Consider the following 20210-nt stretch of genomic DNA (forward strand, 5'->3'; position numbering starts at 1 on the left):
ACAAAGTCGAAGGTTGGGGTAATAGAACTGAAAACAGGATGATTAAGGGAACCCAGGCACACCAAATAGTACTAAAAGTTCCAGTCATCTTTCCTCAACTCAATTTTCAGAAGGCTGGCAGCTGAACCTTTTCCCTACAGGCCAGAAATTGAAAGGCTCTTCTGGAGACTCTAACCAGCCCCAGGGGAAGGACCTAAAAGAGACTGTCATTTGGAGCTCCTTAGGAAACAGCCCAGATGGCTACTCCACAGCAAGATCGGTAAGCCCCAGTGTCATGGACTGAATGTTTGTATCCCCCCCACAAATTCATATATTGAAGCCTCAAGCCCCAGTGTAACTATATTTGGAGGTAAAGCCTTTTAAGGAGGAAATTAAGGCAAAGTGAGGTCACAAGGGTAGAGCCTTGATCTAATAATATTAGTGTCCTTATAGGAGGAGAAAACGGGAGAATGACCTCAACAAGATGGTGATGTAGATTGCTCCTGACTTACTCCCCCTCACAAGGAGAACAGCTAACAATAGGCAAGACACCACTGAGAATTCTAGAACATGGGGATGAAGCTGAAGCATCCCCCTGAACCACAAGAGACCAAGACAGACTGCATTAGAAGGGTGAGAGTAGTGGCCCATGGGGACCATATTGCCCCTCACCCAGGCTGGTGCAGCACTGCACTGAGAGGTCTGCCCTGAGCCTATGGTACCTCCAGTGAGAAAAGAAAGTCTATGGTGGACATCCAGCTCCACCAGCATTGTGGGTTGCTTCTTGGGAGCCCTCTGAGGATTGCAGGGGAATATGAGGCACCCAACCACTAGGAATCCGACTGTGACGGAGAGGGGGGAGGAGCTTACAACAACTAGCACTAGGATCCCAGACCCAGTTCATATCTGCAGCACCCTAGTAGTAGTACGAGTGGCTGCAGCTGCTTTGTTCATTTGCAGAGCCAAGATCGCACAGTTTGACCAGGGAACTTGGCAGGATGCAAGTCTACCCGATTCAGGTCCTCAAAAGAAGAATTTTGCTGGCCTTGGATCCTAGTCTGCCTTCACCCGGACAGGGAAGCTGAGTTCTAGCCCAACCCATTGCTGAGTGTAGCTCCTGGCCCCTCCCAACCAGAAAGTCTGAACAGGAACACCTGGAAGCTGCATAGCCCAACATGCTGAAGCTGAGTGGAGAGAATGGAAGGCAGAGCCGATCTGCAGAGCAAAGCCAGTGGCACCATTCAGCCAAGGAACTTAGGGAGCAGGTTAGCTTGAGTTGAGACCACAAACAAAAAGTCTTGCCAGGCTTGGAGTGTTCCTCTGCTTTGCCCAGGCAAGCAAGCTGAGTCATAGCCCAGCTCACTGCTGAGTGTAGCTTCCGGGCCCTCCTGACCAGAAAGCCTTACAAGAGCACTGGGAAGCTGTGTATCCCTGCAACACTCTAGCAGAGAGTATAACAGGCAGAACTGATCACCTGCAGAGCAAAGGCAGTGACACCATTCGGCCAGGATACTTGGGGCATAGGTTGGCATGAGCCAAGACCACAAAGAGCCTTATTGGTCTTGGAGCCAGTTTGCCCACTCTGCCTGGACAGGGAAACTAATTCATATCCCCACCTATTGTTAGGTACAGCCTACAGCCCACTTTATCAGGATGCTAACCAGAACATCTGGGAAGCTGCATAGCCCATTCATGGCCCTGCTGAGACACTTGAACAAAGAGTACCCTATGGCTTTCCCCATTTGTGGAAACAAAACAAGTGGCCCCAGCTAGCCAGGAAATTCAGTGTGCAGTCTTGCCAAACAGTGAGCCATGTAGGCCCTGGGGCCTATCCCTGCTTCACTGCTGGGGCAAGGAACCAAATTCATAGCTCTACCTACTTCTAAGTATAGTATCCAATCCTAATCATCTAGTAAGCCTGACTCAAGAACCCAGGAAGCCACAGATCTCATCCTAGAGTACTGCATGATCAGGGAACCAAGCCAGCAGTCCTATCCAAATGTTCTAAGCCAGTGACACATCCCCCAAGCTCAGAGGTTAGGCAATGGCCTTACCCCAAAAACTAGAACCCTGTTTAGCAAGCTCCACCTGCCCAAGGAAGTTACCAGCACACACATCCAAAAACCCAAATGGAGCTAACTGGTAAGTAACTATGTCTGCCAAAGGGAACCTGGAAAGTCTGGAAGAGACCACTTACCCAAATGTACAGACACCAATGTAAGTAATCAGGATTATTAAAAAACAAGTAAACATGACACCACCAAAGGAAACTAGTAATACTAAACTCCAATAACTGACCCTAAGAAAATGGAGATCTATGAACTGTCAAAGAATTCAGAATAATTCTCTTAAAGAAGCTTAGTGAACTATTAGAACACACAACTAAATTAGGAAGAAATACATTAAAAGTAAGTTCAACAAAGAAGTACAAACCATCAAAAAAAATGGTTAATATAGAGTAAAAAATACAATGACTAAAGTGAAGAATTCAATTCAATAGAGAGCTTCAAATGTAGATTTGACCACACAGAAGAAAGAATTAGTGACTTAGAACATAGGACATTTGAAATTATCCAGTCAGAGGAGAAAAAGGAAAAAAGAATGGAAAAAGAGTGAAGAAAGCCTATGGGATTTATGGAACACAATCAAAAGGAAGAGACAAAGCATATTGTAAGCAATAATGGCTGGAAATCTCCCAAACCTGGAGAGAGAAATGGACATCAAATCCATGAGGCTCAAAAGACCCCAAATAGCTTGAACCTGAGTAGGGATACACCAATAAATACTGTAGTTAATTGGCAAAAGTGAAATGCAAAGAATTTTTAAAACAGCAAGAGAAAAGACAAAAGTTATGTATAAGAGAACCCCTCTAAGATTACTGGCAGATTTCTCAAAAGAAACTTTTCAGGCCAGGAGAGAATTCGATGATACTGAAAAACAAAAACTGCCAACCAAGAATTCAACACCTGGCAAACCTGTCCTTCAGAAATGAGGAAGAGATAAAGACTTTCCCAAACAAAAGCTGAAGGAGTTCATCACCACTAGACTTGCCTTATTAATAAGTGCTAAAGGGAGGTCTCTAACTTGAACTAAAAGGATGTTAATTAACATCATAAAAACATAAAATGGTAGCATAAAACTCACTGGTAATGAAAAATATATAGTCAAAGTTAGATTCTATAATATAATGGTGGTGCATAATTCACTTATAACTAGTTTAAAAGTTAAAAAACAAATGTAAAATAACCATAACTACAATAATCTGTTATTGGTTACACGATATAAAAACATACAAACTACAACATCAGTAACGTAAAATGGGGGGTGGGGGTGGGGAGGAGAAGTAAAATTATAAGGTTTAGAAATACTATTGAAGTTTTTAACCAGTTTGAAATACGCTGTTATAATTTCAAGATATTTTATGTAAGCCTCATGGTAACCACAAGGGAAAAGCCTGTAGTAATTATGTACAAGAATGTGATAAAGAAGTAAAAGCATACTGATACCAAAAGACATCAAAACACAAAGAAAGACAACAGGATTAGAAACAAGGAACAAGTCTACCAAACATCCAGTAAACAATAAAATGACAATAGTGAGTCCTTATCTATCAATAATTACTTTAAATGTAAATGGATTAAATTCTTCTGTAATAAGGTATAAAACAGCTGAATGGATTTTAAAAACAACATCCAGTGGTATGCTGCCTATAAGAGACTCAGTTTAGCCTCAAAGACACACAAAGCCAGAATGAAGGGTTGGAAAAAGATATATCAAGCAAATGGTAATCAAAAAGAGCAGGAGCACATATATGAGACAAAAGAGATCTTGACTAAAAATAGTAAAAAGAGACAAAGAAAGCCATTATGTAATGATAAAGGGGTCAATCCATCAAGAAAATATAATTGTATATTTATGCACCCAACATCAGAGAATATATATATAATATATAACAGTGAAATATATATATACATATATATAAAATATACATGTATATTTATATATACATGTATATTTATATACATGTATATTTTATATATATAAAGTAAAAACTAACAAAGCTAAAGGAGAAATAAATAATATAATAATAGTTAAGGACTTTAATACCCCACTCTCAGTAGTCATCCAAACAATAAACAACAAAACAGACTTGAGCAACACTATAGATCCAGATGGACCTGACGTATACAGAACATTCTATCTGACAAGAGCAGAATACACATTCTTCTTAAGTACACATGCAACATTTTCCAAGATAGACCATAAATTAGGACACAAAAAGGTCTTAGCAAATTCAGGAAGATTGAAGCCATACCAAATACCTTCTCTGACAAAAATGGTATGGGACTAGAAATCAATATCAGGAGTAAAACTGGAAAGAACACACGAGTAATAAAAATTAGACAATACTTTATAAACAACCAATGGATCAATAGAAAATTAGAGGGGAAATTAAAAAGGACCTTGAGACAAACAAAAATGGAAACACAACATACCAAAATGTATGAAATGTAGCAAAAGCAGTTCTAAGAGGGAAGCTCTACCAAAAAACACATTAAGAAATGAGAAGCGTAGAGAGGAAGGTGGTGACAGAGTAGGAGGACCCGAGGCTTGCCTCATTCCTCAAATACAACTAGATAACTATCAAATCACCCTAAATACCCCAAAAATCAACCTGAAGACTGGCATAACAAACTCCACAGCTAAAGATAGAGAACAGGCCACATTGAAGAAGGTAGGAAGTATGGAGATGCAGTTTGGGAGAGAAACGGATTATAGCTGCTGCAGTGGGGAGGAAGCCACAGTCATAGAGAAGAGTGAGAGACAGACTAGCACACAGGGAAAATGAACCTCCATAGCAATTGGCTTGAAAAGCAAGAGGGGCTGGATTTCAGGAGTTCTTGCAACCAGCGGGGCTTAAAGCCTGGATTTTAAAGGTCAGCAGACATGGCTTAGAGAGAGCCAGGAGAGCGTTAGGGCTGCTATTGGAGAGAAGGCAGGGCAAACAGCCCCTGGACATACAGCATGGAAACATCGATCTGGAGGTTACCTGACCCACACAGGGGGAAGTTTATTTGCTCATCTCAGAGCACATCCCAGAGAGGCCAGCATTCATGGAAAACCCCTCTGGGAACAAAGGAACTGGCCAGTCATTTCTCCTCCTGCCCCGTCCCTCAGCATAAGCACAGGGCCACCTTCAGGAACCAATGCAGTGCCCACACTTGCTATCTAATTTGCTTACGCCAAGCCCTGCCCCCCTGCATTCCAGTGGAACTGCCATTCCTAGTCACACTTGCATCAGTCTGGGCTCCACTCCAGAAGACCAGCCCAAACTGCTGCCAACACCATTTCTCTTGACCCAGGAGTTTTGGGGAGCTTTGGTTCTGGTAGTGGTGGTCTCACTTCAGAAGCAGACCAGAGCACACCTAATTAAAACATGCCACATTGAGGCCAGGGACCAAACACTGTCCACCACAAAGAGAGCCTCTACAGACAACTGGCCTGAAGGAGAGTGGCCAGAACACAGCAGAGCACATGCAGCACACACTGGAGACACTCCCAGAAGTGCCAGGCCCTGGGGAACAGGGGACACTACACTATAGGGCACCATAGGACCTCTTCTTCATAAGACCATTACCCTCAAGAACAGGTGACATAAATGACTTTCCCAACACAGAGAAGCACACAGACTTAGAGAAAATGAGAAGACAATGAAATTTATTCCAAATTTAAGAAGAGGAGAAGGCCACAGCCAGAGATCTCAGCAAAACAATTAAAAGTAACATGCCGATGGAGTATTTAAAGCAATGATCTTAAGGATACTCACTGAACTTGAGAAAAGAGTAAAAGACATTAGTGAGACCCTTAACACAGAGATAAAAACAAAGAAAACCAGAGATGAAGAGTTCAATAAACTACATTAGAAACATGCCTAAGGCAATGAACAGCAGGCTGAAAGAAGCAGAGGAACAAATTAATGACCTAGAAAATAGAGTAATGGAAAATAATCAAGCTAAACAAAAGAGAGAAAAAAGAATTAGGCAAAATTGGAATAGAGAAATCAGTGACTCTATCAAACATAATGGCATTTGTATTATAGGAGTCCTAGAAGAAGAAGAGAGAGAAAGGGGACAGAAAATTTATTTGAAGAGATACGAGCTGAAAATTTCCCTAATCTGGGTAAGGAAATGGATATCCAGATCCAGGAAGCACAGAGAACCCCCAACAAAGTCAAAAGTAGAACAACAGCAAGATACATTGTAATTCCATTGGCAAAATATAGTGATAAAGAAAAAAATATTAAAAGCAACCAGACAACAGAGGACAGTAACATACACGAGAAACCCCATAAATTATCAGCAGATTTTTCAGCAGAAACTTTCCAAGCCAGAAGAGAATGGTATGATATACTCAAAGTGCTGATTGGGAAAAGTCAGCAGTCAAGATTACTCTATCCAGCAAGGCTATCATTCAGAATAGAAGGGGAGATAAAGAGTTTCTCAGACAAACAAAAACTAAGAGTTTGTGACCACTAAACCAGCCCTGCAAGAAATATTAGAGGGGACTCTGAGTGGAAAGGAAAAAACAAAAGTGACAGTATGAAAGTACTGATTTACAAAATCAGTAAAAATGAATATTTCTAGAAAAAATCAGTCAGGTAGACCAACAAAATAAAATGAGGTAAAAAAAATGACACCATATACCTAAAATATGGGGAGGAAAGGAGTAAAGGATGGCTTCAAACTTACATGATCATTAAGTTAATATAGACTGCTATATGAGGAGGATGTTATATACAAACCTAATGGTAACCACAAATCAAAAACCACTAATATGCAAAGAATAAAGAGAAAGGAATCCAAATATATTACTAAAGAAAACCAACAAACCATGAAAGAAAGCAAGATAGGAAAGGATCAGAGAAAAACTTCAGAAAAAAACACAAAACAAGGAATAAAATGGCAATAAATATGTATCTATCAGTAATGACTTTGACTATAAATCGGCTAACTGCTCCAATCAAAAGACATAGGGTGACAGAATGGATAAAAAAATAAAACAAACAAACAAAAAACAAGACCCATCTATATACTATTTACAAGAGACTCATTTTAGACCTAAAGACACCTGGAGATTGAGAGGGAGGAGATGAAGAAACATCTATCACACAAAAAAGAAAGCCTGCATAGCAATATTTATATTGGACAAAATAGACTTTAAAACAAAGACTATAACAAGACAAAGAAGGACACTATATAACAATAAAAGGGACAATCCAACAAGAAGATATAACATTTGTAAATATTTTTGCACCCAAAAAAGGAAAACCCAAATACACAAAACAATTAACTATAAACATAAAGGAGCTAATCAATTATAAAACAATAATAGTAAGACTTTAAAACCCCACATACTGGACCAGATGGATTTAACAGATATATTCAGAATATTCCATCCTAAAATAGCAGAATATGCATTGTTTTTAGGGGCACATGGAACATTCTTCAAAATAAATCTTATATTAGGCCACAAAACAAGTCTCAACAAACTCAAGAAGTCATGTCATGCAGCTTTTCTGACCACACCACCATGAAACTAGAAATCAACCACAAGAAAAAATCTGTAAAGACCACAAACAAATACATGAAGGTTAAATAGCATGCTACTGAACAACAAATGGGTCAACAAATTAAAAAAATTAAAAAGTGCATGGAAACAAATGAAAATGAAAACACAACAGTCCAAAATCTTTGGGTTGTAGCAAAAGTGGTTCTAAGAGGGAAGTTTATAACAATACAGACCTACTTCAAGAAGCAAGAAAAATCCCAAATAAACAACCTAACCTTACACCTAAAGGAGCTAGAAAAAGAACAACAAACAAAACAAAACCAGCAGAAGGAAGGAAATAATAAAGATTACAGCAGAAATAAATGATATGGAAACTAAAAAAACAAAAACAATAGAGCCAATCAATGAAACCAGGAGCTGATTTTTTGAAAAAAAAATCAATAAAATTGAGAAACATTCAAATGGACTTATCAAGAAAAAAGAGGACTCAAATAAATAAAATCACAAATTAGAAGACATAACAACCAACACCACAGAAATACAAATTATAAGAAATATTGCAAAAAACGATATGCCAACAAATTGGACATCCTAGAAGTAATGGATAAATTCCTAGAAACATATAACCTACTAAAACTGAAAAAAGAAGAAATGGAAAGTCTGAACAGACTGATAACCAGCAAAGAAATTAAATCAGTAATCAAAACATTCCCCAAAAAACAAAAGTCCAGGACCAGATGGCTTCACAGGCAAATTCTATCAAACATTTAAAGAAGAATTAATACCTATTCTTCTCCAACTATTCCAAAAAATAGGAAAGGAAGGGAAACTTCCAAATTCATTCTATGAAGCCAGCATTACCCTGATACCAAAACCAGAGAAAAAGAGAACAATAGGCCAATATTTCTGATGAATATAGATGCAAAACCTTAACAAAATTTTGGAAAACCAAATCCAACAATAAATTAATAAAATCATTCACCATGATCAAGTGGGATTTATTCCCAGATTGCAAGGGTGTTTCAATATTTGCAAATCAACCAACATGATACATCACATCCATAAGAGAAAGGACAGGAAACATGTAATCATTTCAATAGATGCAGAAAAAGCATTTGACAAATGCAAACTGGTGGAAGACACTGGGGAAGACAGAATGGAGGTTCCTCAAAAAGTGAAATATAGAATTCCCCTACCATCCAATAATCACACTACTGGGTTTTTACCTAAAGAATACAAAAATACTGGGCGCCTGGGTGGCTCAGTCGTTAGGCATCTGCCTTTGGCTCAGGTCATGATCCCAAGGTCCTGGGATCGAGCCCCACATCGGGGTCCCTGCTCAGCGGGAGGCCTGCTTCTCCCCCTCCCACTCTCTCTGCTTGTGTTCCCTCTCTTACTGTGTCTCCTTCTCTCTCTGTCAAATAAATAAATAAAATCTTTAAAAAATAAAAATTAAAAAAAAGAATACAAAAATACCGATTCAAAGGGATACATGCACCCTGATGTTTATAGCAGCATTATTTATAAAAGCTAAGATATGGAAGCAGCCTTTGCCCATCAATTGATGAAAGGATAAAGAAGATGTGGTATATATGTATGTATATACACAATGGAATACTATTCAGCCATAAAAAGGAATGAAATCTTGCCATTTCCAATGACATGAATGGAGCTAAAAGGTATAATGCTAAGCAAAATAAGTCTATCAGAGAAAGATAAATACCATATGATTTCACTCACATGTGGAAGTTAAGAAACAAAACAAATGAATAAAGGGATAAAAAAAAAAAAAAAAGACAAACCCAGAAACAGACTCTTAATTATAGAGAACAAACTGATGGTTACCAGAAGGGAGGGGGGTGGGATTATTGGTTAAATAATGATAGGATTAAGGAGTGCACTTGCCAATGATGAGCACCCGGTGATGTATGGAATTGTTGAATCACTATATTGTACACCTGAAAATAATATAACACTGTATGTTAACCAGCTGGAATTAAAATAAAAGTTTAAAAAATGAGAAAATTCTCAAAAAACAACTTAAATCTCTGCCTTAAGGAACTAGAAAAACAAATTGAGCCCCAAATTTGCAGAACAAAGGAAACAATAAAAAATAGAGCAGAAATAAATGAAGTAGAGAACAGGAAAACAATTTAAAAAGTTAACAAAACTTAGAGTTAGTTCCTTGAAAAGAAACACAAAATTGACAAACTTTTAGGTAGACTAACCAAGGAAAAAGGAGAACTCAAATAAAATAATAAGTGAGAAAGAAGATTTACAACTGATACCACAAAATACAAAGCATCATCAAGGCTACCATGAAAAACTATATGCCAACAAACTGGACAACATAGAAGAAATGGAAAAATTCTTAGAAACATACAACATGCCAAAAGGAAAGTAGGAAGAAATAGAAAATCTGGACAGACCAATTACTAGTAAGAAGATTGAATCAGTAATCAAAAATTTCCCAACCATGAAAATCCCAAGACCAAATGGCTTCATTGGTGAATTTTACCAAACATTTAAAGAAAAATTAACACCAATCCTTCTCAAACTTTTCCAAAAAATTGAAGAAGAGAGAACATTCTGAAATTCATTTTATGAGACCAGTATTACCCTGATACCAAAGTCAGAAAAGAACACTATCAGAAAGAAAACTATAAGCTCATATCCCTGATGAATATAAATGTAAAAATCTCTATAAAATATTAAAGCAAATAAAATTTAGCAGCTCATTAAGAGGATAATTCACCATGATCAGGTAGGATTTATCCTGGGATGCAAGGATGACACAATATACACAATTTAACCAATGTGATACATAACAATAAAATGAAAGAGAAAAATGATATGATCATCTCTATAGATGCAGAAAAATCATTTGACAAAATTCAATATTCATTCATAATAAAAACCCAACAAATTAGGTATAAAAGGAACATACCTCAATAAGGCCATATGTGACAATTCCACAGCTAACATTATATTTAATGGTGCATATAGAAATACATATTCAGTGGTGAATCAGATATAAAAAAAAGGCAACAGAATTGGAAAGAAAGAAGTAAAATCATCTCTATTTGCAGATGACATGATTGTATATATAGAAAATCCAAAAAGACTCCAAAAAACTGTTAGAAGTAATCAATGAATTCAGTAAAGTTGCAGGATACAAAATTAACATACAAAAAATCATTAGCATTTCTATACACCAACACATTATCAGTAAAAGAAATAAAGAAAACCATCCCATTTATAATAACATCAAAAGCAATAAAATACTTAGGAATAAATTTAACCAAGTAGGTGAAAGATCTGCAGATTGAAAACTACAAGACACTGATGAAAGAAATCAAAGAAGACACAAATTGAAAGGTATTTCATGTTCATGTGTGAGAAGAATTAATATTGTTAAAATGTCCGTATTATCCAAAGCCATCTACAGATTCATTGCAATCCTTACCAAGATTCCAGTGGCATTTGGCATTTCTTATAGAAGTAGCAAAAAGAATCCTAAAATTTATGTGGATTCGCAAAAGACCCCAAATACCCAAATCAATCCTGAGAAAGGACAAAGTTTGTGGCATTACACTTTCTGATTTCAAGCAATATCATAAACCTTTAGTAATCAAAGCAGTATGGTTCTAGCATAAAAACAGACACACTGACAAATGGAACAGAATTAAGAGTCCAGAAATAAACCATATAGTCAAGTAATATTTGACATGGATGCCAAGAACACTCAACGGATAACAGGCAGTCTCTTCAATGGTGCTGGAAAAATTGGATATTCATTTGTAAAAGAATGAAACTAGACCCTTATCTTGCACCACTCACAAAAAGTAACTTCAAATGGATTAAAGACTTAAGTGTAGGGGCAGAGCAAGATGGCGGAGGAGTAGGAGACCTGGATTTCGTCTGGTCTCCAGGAATTCAGCTGGATAGGGATCAAACCATTCTGAACACCTACGAACTCAACAGGAGATCGAAGAAAAGAATAGGAACAACTCTCAGAACAGAAAACGACCACTTTCTGGAAGGTAGGACGTGCGGAGAAGTGAATCCGAGGCGATATTCGGGAGGATAGACAGCAGGGGAGGGGGCCTCCGTCGGCCGCTTCTGGCAAGTGATAGAGTCGCAGAGCACAAAATCGGAACTTTGAGAAGTCGGCTCCACGGAGGGATGTCACTTCAGTGGCTAAGTGGGGGGTGGAACCCTCCCGGGACAGTGTGGTCTCAGGACCCTCGGGGTCACAGAAAGACCGGGGGTGCCTGAGGGCGGCAGAGCTCCCAGGTATCAGAGCGGGGAAGCCGGCTGCAGAGACGGAGCCGAGGTGCGGGCTCTCAGCTCGGGGTTGCCATAAACTGTGATCTGCGGCCCAGTCGGGCCACTGCTCCTCCAGCAGGGACCCAACAAGCAGCAGAGCCGGGGAGACTCCCCTTCCTCCCCGGGAAGGAGCGGCGCGGGAGCGCACCACAGGGATCTGCTGGGTTTGGAGACTCCACACCGAGTAGGGTGCCAGAGATAGAAACGCTTGGTCACAGGCTGGGTGAGCACGGAATGCGGCCGGAGACGGGGGAGACGGGAGTAACTGACTGCCTTTCTCTGGGGGCACACTGAGGAGCGGGGCCCCGAGTTCTCGGCTCCTCCGGGCGGAGATTGGGAGGTTGCCATTTTCACTCTCGTCCTCCAATGAGGTACGGAAAGCTTACAGGGAACAAAAGCTCCCGAGAGCAAACCCAAGCTGATTACTTAGCCCGGACCTGGCAAGGGCGGGGCAATTCTGCCTCTGGCAAAGACATTTGAGAACCACGGCAACAGGCCCCTCCCCCAGAAGATCAGCAAGAACAGCCAGTCAAGACCAAGTTTACCGATCAATGAGAATGGGAGAACTCCAGCGCTAGGGGAATACTGCACATAGAATTCATGGCTTTTTTACCATGATTCATTAGTCTTTCAAAGTTAATTTTTTTAACTGGTTTTTTTTTTTTGAATTTTTCTTTTTCCCTTTTCCAACCAACATCTTATCAATCTCTTTAAAAAACTTTTTTTATTTTTCATTTTTAGAGTCATATTCTATCCCTTCATAGTAGTTACCTTTATTTTTGACATATATATAAAAGTTGTTCTCTCTTTAAAATTTTGAGATACAGTTTCTTCCAACATATCAAAATATACCCTAAATCTCTAGTGTATGGCTTTTTTCCAGTCTCCTGCCTGATCACATTCTCTCCCCTTTTTTTCTTTCTTTCTTTCCTTTTTTTTAAATCCTCTTCTTTATTTTTCAAACACCTTCTGATCAATTCCTTTTTTAAAATTTTTTATAATTTTCATTTTTACAGTCATCTTCCATCCCTTCATCGTATCAACCCTTACTTTGTACATATATGTCTTTCTTTCTTTAAAATTTTAGGAGGCACTTTCTTCTAGCAGACCAAAATATACCCAATCTAGTGTGTGCAAATGATCTATGCACCAGCCTGTTCATATTTGATCATATTCTGTTTTTTTTGTTTTGTTCTGTTTTTGTTTGTTTTTATCTTTTTTTTTCACTCTTTCTTTTTTCTTTCTTTCCCTTTCTTCTCCCCTGGTGGCAGGTCGTTTCTGATTTGTTTAGAGTATATTTTCTGGGGACGTTGTTAACCTGTTAGCATTTTGTTCTCTCATTCATCTATTCTCCTCTGCACAAAATGACAAGACGAAAAACATCACCTCAAGAAAAAGAACAAGAGGTAGTGCCATCGGCCAGGAACCTACTCAATAAGGACATTAGTGCAATGTCGGACCTAGAGTTCAGAATCATGACTTTAAAGATACTAGCTGGGCTTGAAAAATGCATGGAAGTTATTAGAGAAACCCTTCCTGGAGAAATAAAAGAACTAAAATCTAACCAAGTTGAAATCAAAAAGGCTATTAATGAGGTGCAATCAAAAATGGGGGGCACTAACTGCTAGGATAAATGAGGCAGAAGAGAGAATCAGCGATATAGAAGACCAAATGATGGAAAATAAAGAAGCTGAGAAAAAGAGAGATAAACAACTACAGGATCACGAGGGCAGAATTCGAGAGATAAGCGATACCATAAGACGAAACAACATTAGAATAATTGGGATCCCAGAGCAGGAAGAAAGAGAGAGGGGGGCAGAAGGTATTTTGGAGCAAATTATAGCAGAGAACTTCCCTATGTGGGGAAGAAAACAAGCATCAAAGTCCAGGAGGCACAGAGAACCCCTCTCAAAATCAATAAAAATAGGTCAACACCTCGACATCTAATAGTAAAACTTACACATCTCAGAGACAAAGAGAAAATCTTGAAAGCATCTCGGGAGAAGAGATATGTAACCCACAATGATAGAAACATTAGATTGGCAACAGACCTATCCACAGAGACCTGGCAGGCCAGAAAGGACTGGCATGATATCTTCAGAGCACTAAACGAGAAAAATATGCAGCCAAGAATACTATATCCAGCTAGGCTGTCACTGAAACTAGAAGGAGAGATAAAAATCTTCCAGGACAAACAAAAACTAAAGGACTTTGCAAACACGAAACCAGCCCTCCAAGAAATATTGAAAGGGGTCCTCTAAGCAAAGAGAGAGCCTAAAAGCAGCATAGACCAGAAAGGAACACAGACAATATAAAGTAACAGTCACCTTACAGGCACTACAATGGTACTAAATTCATATCTTTCAATAGTTACCCTAAATGTAAATGGGCTAAATGCCCCAATCAAAAGACACAGGCTATCAGATTGGATTAAAAAACAAGACCCATCGATATGCTGTCTGCAAGAGACTCATTTTAGACCCAAAGACACCCCCAGATTGAAAGTGAGGGGGTGGAAAACCATTTACCATGCTAATGGACACCAAAAGAAAGCTGGGGTGGCAATCCTCATATCAGACAAATTAGATTTTAAAACAAAGACTGTAATAAGAGATGAGGAAGGACACGATATCCTACTTAAAGGGTCTATCCAACAAGAAGATGTAACAATTGTAAATATCTATGCCCCTAACATGGGAGCAGCCAATTATATAAGCCAATTAATAACAAAAGCAAAGAAACACATTGACAACAATACAATAATAGTGGGGGACTTTAACACCCCCCTCACTGAAATGGACAGATCATCTAAGCAAAAGATCAACAAGGAAATAAAGACTTTAAATGACACACTGGACCAAATGGACTTCACAGACATATTCAGAACATTCCATCCCAAAGCAACAGAATACACATTCTTCTCTAGCGCCCATGGAACATTCTCCAGAATAGATCACATCTTAGGTCACAAATCAGGTCTCAACCGGTACCAAAAGATTGGGATCATTCCCTGCATATTTTCAGACCACAATGCTTTGAAACTAGAACTCAATCACAAGAGGAAAGTCGGAAAGAACTCAAATACATGGAGGCTAAAGAGCATCCTACTAAAGAAGGAATGGGTCAACGAGGAAATTAAAGAAGAATTTAAAAAATTCATGGAAACCAATGAAAATGAAAACACGACTGTTCAAAATCTTTGGGATACAGCAAAGGCAGTCCTGAGAGGAAAGTATATAGTAATACAAGCCTTTCTCAAGAAACAAGAAAGGTCTCAAATACACAACCTAACCCTACACCTAAGGAGCTGGAGAAAGAACAGCAAATAAAGCCTAAACCCAGCAGGAGAAGAGAAATAATAAAGATCAGAGCAGAAATCAATGAAATAGAAACCAAAAGAACAGTAGAACAGATCAACGAAACTAGGAGCTGATTCTTTGAAAGAATTAACAAGATTGATAAACCCCTGGCCATACTTATCAAAAAGAAAAGAGAAATGACCCAAATCAACAAAATCATGAATGCAAGAGGAGAGATCACAACCAACACCAAAGAAATACAAACAATTATAAGAACATATTATGAGCAACTCTATGCCAGCAAATTAGATAACCTGGAAGAAATGGGTGCATTCCTAGAGATGTATCAACTACCAAAACTGAACCAGGAAGAAATAGAAAACCTGAACAGACCTATAACCACTAAGGAAATTGAAGCAGTCATCAAAAATCTCCCAACAAACAAAAGCCCAGGGCCAGATGGCTTCCCAGGGGATTTCTATCAGACATTTAAAGAAGAATTAATACCTATTCTCCTGAAAGTGTTCCAAAAAATAGAAATGGAAGGAAAACTTCCAAACTCGTTTTATGAGGCCAGCATTACCTTGATCCCAAAACCAGACAAAGACCCCATCAAAAAGGAGAATTCAGACCAATATCCTTGATGAACATGAATGCAAAAGTTCTCACCAAAATACTAGCCAATAGGATCCAACAGTACATTAAAAAGATTATTCACCACGACCAAGTGGGATTTATCCCTGGGCTGCAAGGTTGGTTCAACATCTGCAAATCAATCAACGTGATACAATACATTAACAAAAGAAAGAACAAGAATCATATGATCCTCTCAATAGATGCAGAAAAAGCATTTGACAAAGTATAGCATCCTTCCTTGATCAAAACTCTTCAGAGTATAGGGATAGAGGGTACATACCTCAATATCATAAAAGTCATCTATGAAAAACGCACAGCAAATATCATTCTCAATGGGGAAAAGCTGAGAGCTTTCCCCCTGAGGTCAGGAACGCGGCAGGGATGTCCACTATCACCACTGCTATTCAACATAGTATTAGAAGTCCTAGCCACAGCCATCAGACAACAAAAAGAAATCAGAGGCATCCAGATCGGCAAAGAGGAAGTCAAACTCTCACTGTTTGCAGATGATATGATACTTTATGCTGAAAACCCAAAAGACTCCACCCCAAAACTGCTAGAACTCATACAGGAATTCAGTAAAGTGACAGGATATAAAATCAATGCACAGAAATCAGTGGCATTCCTATACACCAACAACAAGACAGAAGAGAGACAAATTAAGGAGTCGATCCCATTTACAATTGCACCCAAAACCATAAGATACCTAGGAATAAATCTAACCAAAGAGGCAAAGGATCTGTACTCAGAAAACTATAAAATACTCATGAAAGAAATTAAGGAAGACACAAAGAAATGGAAAAACGTTCATGCTCATGGATTGGAAGAACAAATATTGTTAAGAGGTCAATGCTACCTAGAGTAATCTACACATTCAATGCAATCCGCATCAGAATACCATCCACTTTTTTCAAAGAAATGGAACAAATAATCCTAAAATTTGTATGGAACCAGAAAAGACCCCGAATAGCCAGAGGAATGTTGAAAAAGAAAAGCAAAGCTGGCGGCATCACAATTCCGGACTTCCAGCTCTATTACAAAGTTGTCATCATCAAGACTGTATGGTACTGGCACAAAAACAGACACATAGATCATTGGAATAGAATAGAGAGCCCAGAAATGGACCCTCAACTCTATGGTCAACTAATCTTTGACAAAGAAGGAAAGAATGTCCAGTGGAAAAAAGACAGTCTCTTCAACAAATGGTGTTGGGAAAATTGGACAGCCACATGCAGAAGAATGAAACTGGACCATTGCCTTACACCACACACAAAAATAGACTCCAAATGGTTGAAAGACCTAAACGTGAGACAGGAGTCCATCAAAATCCTAAGGAAGAACACAGGCAGCAACCTCTTTGACCTCAGCCGCAGCAACTTCTTCCTAGAAACATCGCCAAATGCAAGGGAAGCAAGGGCAAAAGTGAACTATTGGGATTTCATCAAGATAAAAAGCTTTTGCACAGCAAAAGAAACAGTCCACAAAACCAAAAGACAACCGACAGAATGGGAGAAAATATTTGCAAATGACATATCAGATAAAGGGCTAGTATCCAAAATCTATAAAGAACTTCTCAAACTCAACACCCAAAGAACAAATAATCCAATCAAGAAATGGGCAGAAGACATGAACAGACATTTTTCCAAAGAAGACATCCAAATGGCCGACACATGAAAAAGTGCTCAACTTCACTCGGCATCAGGGAAATCCAAATCAAAACCTCAATGAGATACCACCTCACACCAGTCAGAATGGCTAAAATTAACATTCAGGAAACGACAGATGTTGGCGGGGATGCGGAGAAAGGGGAACCCTCCTACACTGTTGGTGGGAATGCAAGCTGGTGCAACCACTCTGGAAAACAGTATGGAGTTTCCTCAAACAGTTGAAAATAGAGCTACCATATGATCTAGCCATTGTACTACTGGGTATTTACCCCGAAGATACAAATGTAGGGACCCCAAGGGGTACGTGCACCCCAATGTTTATAGCAGCAATGTCCACAATAGCCAAACTGTGGAAAGAGCCAAGATGTCCATTGACAGAAGAATGGATAAAGAAGATGTGGTATATATACACAATGGAATATTATGCAGCCATCAAAAGGAATGAGATCTTGCCATTTGCAACAACATGGATGGAACTGGAGGGTGTTATGCTGTGTGAAATAAGTCAATCAGAGAAAGACATGTATCATATGACCTCACTGATATGAGGAATTCTTAATCTCAGGAAACAAACAGGATTGCTGGAGTAGGGGTGGGGTGGGAGGGATGGGGTGGCTGGGTGATAGACATTGGGGAGGGTATGTGCTATGGTGAGCACTGTGAATTGTGCAAGACTGTCGAATCACAGATCTGTACCTGTGAAACAAATAATGCAATATATGTTAAGAAATAAAAAGAAGATAGCAGGAGGGGAAGAATGAAGGGGGGTAAATCGGAGGGGGAGATGAACCATGAGAGACGATGGACTCTGAAAAACAAACTGAGGGTTCTAGAGAGGAGGGGGTGGGGGTATGGGTTAGCCTGGTGATGGGTATTAAAGAGGGCACGTTCTGCGTGGAGCACTGGGTGTTATGCACAAAAAATGAATCATGGAACACTATATCAAAAACTAATGATGTAATGTATGGTGATTAACATAACAATAAAAAATAAAAAAAAAGAATAAAGACTTAAGTGTAAGCCCAGAAACCATAAAATTCCTCCAAGAAAACATAGGGAATAGCTCTGTGACATAGGTCTAGGCAATGATTTTTGAGATATGTTACCTAAAGCACAAGCGACAAAATAAAAGATAAACAAGTAAGACCATATCAAACTAAAAAGCTCTGCACAGGAAAAGAAATGATCAACAAAGTAAAAAGACCACCTATGGAATGGGAAAGAAATATTTGCAAATGATATATCTGATAAGGGGTTAATATCCAAAATATATAAAGAAATCATACAACTCAATAGCAAAAAACCCCAATCCAATTTAAAAATGGGCAAAAGATCTGAAGAGATGTTTTTCTGAAGAAAATATACAAATGGCCAACAGGTACACAAAAAGATGCTCAGCATGGCTAATCATTAGGGAAATGCAAATCAAAACCACAATGATATATCATCTCATGCCTGTTAGAATCATCAAAAACACAAGAGAAAACAAATGCTAGTAAGGATATGGGGGAAAAAAGGAACACTTGTGCACTATTGGTGGGAATGTAAACTGCTGCAGCCACTATGAAAACCAGTATGGAATTTTCTCAAAATATTAAAAATAGAACTGCCATATGTTCCAGTGATTCCATTTCTGGGAATATATCTGGAGGAAATGAAAGCACTCTGTCAAAGAGTTATCTGCACCACCCCCATATTCATAGCAGCATCACTTACAATAGCCAAGACATGGAAACAACCTAAATGCCCATCAATGGAGGGGAATGGATAAAGAAGTTGTGGTATGTCTGTGTCTATATATATGCACACAATGCAATATTATTCAGCCATAACAAAGAAGGAAATGCTGTCATTTGCGACAATGTGAATGGATCTTAAGGACATTATCCTATGTGAAATATGTCAGAGAAAGACAAGTATTATATAATCTCATTTATATGTGGAATCTGAAAGAAAAGAAAAAACCAAACTCAGAGAAAAAGAGATCAGAGTTATGATTACCCAAAGCAGGAGATGAGAGGAGTAATTGGATAAAACCAGTCAAAAGATGCAATATAGGGGCGCCTGGGTGGCTCGGTCGTTAAGCGTCTGCCTTCAGCTCAGGTCATGATCCCAGGGTCCTGGGATCGAGCCCCACATTGGGCTCCCTGCTTGGCGGGAAGCCTGCTTCTCCCTCTCCCACTCCCCCTGCTTGTGTTCCCTCTCTCACTGTGTCTCTCTCTGTCAAATAAATAAATAAAATCTTTTTAAAAAAAAAAAGATGCAATATAAATAAGTACCCGGGATATAACGTACAACATGGTGACTATAGCTAACACTGCTGTGTGATAGTGTATATGAAAGTTGTTGGAATAAATCCCAAGAGTTCTCACACAAGGAAAAACAAATGTTTTTCTTTCTTTTGTTTTTGTATCTATATGAGATGATGGATGTTAACTAAACTTACTGTGGTATTCATTTCACAATATATGCAAACCAAATCATTACTCTGTACACCTTAAACCTATATAGTGCTGCATGTGAATTATATCTCAGTAAAATGGGGACAGGGACAGGAGGAGAAGAGACCATAGAGAACTTGCTCTCTCCCTCACAACCATGTTGAGAACACAGTGAGATTTGTGAGCCATCTGTAAGCCAGAGTTCTCATCAGGAACCAAGCCCTGCCAGAACCTTGATCTTGGACTTTCCAGGCTCCAGAACTATGAGAAAATAACTTTCTGTTACTTAA

This window comes from Eumetopias jubatus, unplaced genomic scaffold (genome assembly GCF_037043125.1).
Source record: "Eumetopias jubatus isolate StellerSeaLion01/CBP00866 unplaced genomic scaffold, mEumJub1_p1.0 scaffold_2, whole genome shotgun sequence".
Lineage (NCBI taxonomy): Eukaryota > Metazoa > Chordata > Mammalia > Carnivora > Otariidae > Eumetopias > Eumetopias jubatus.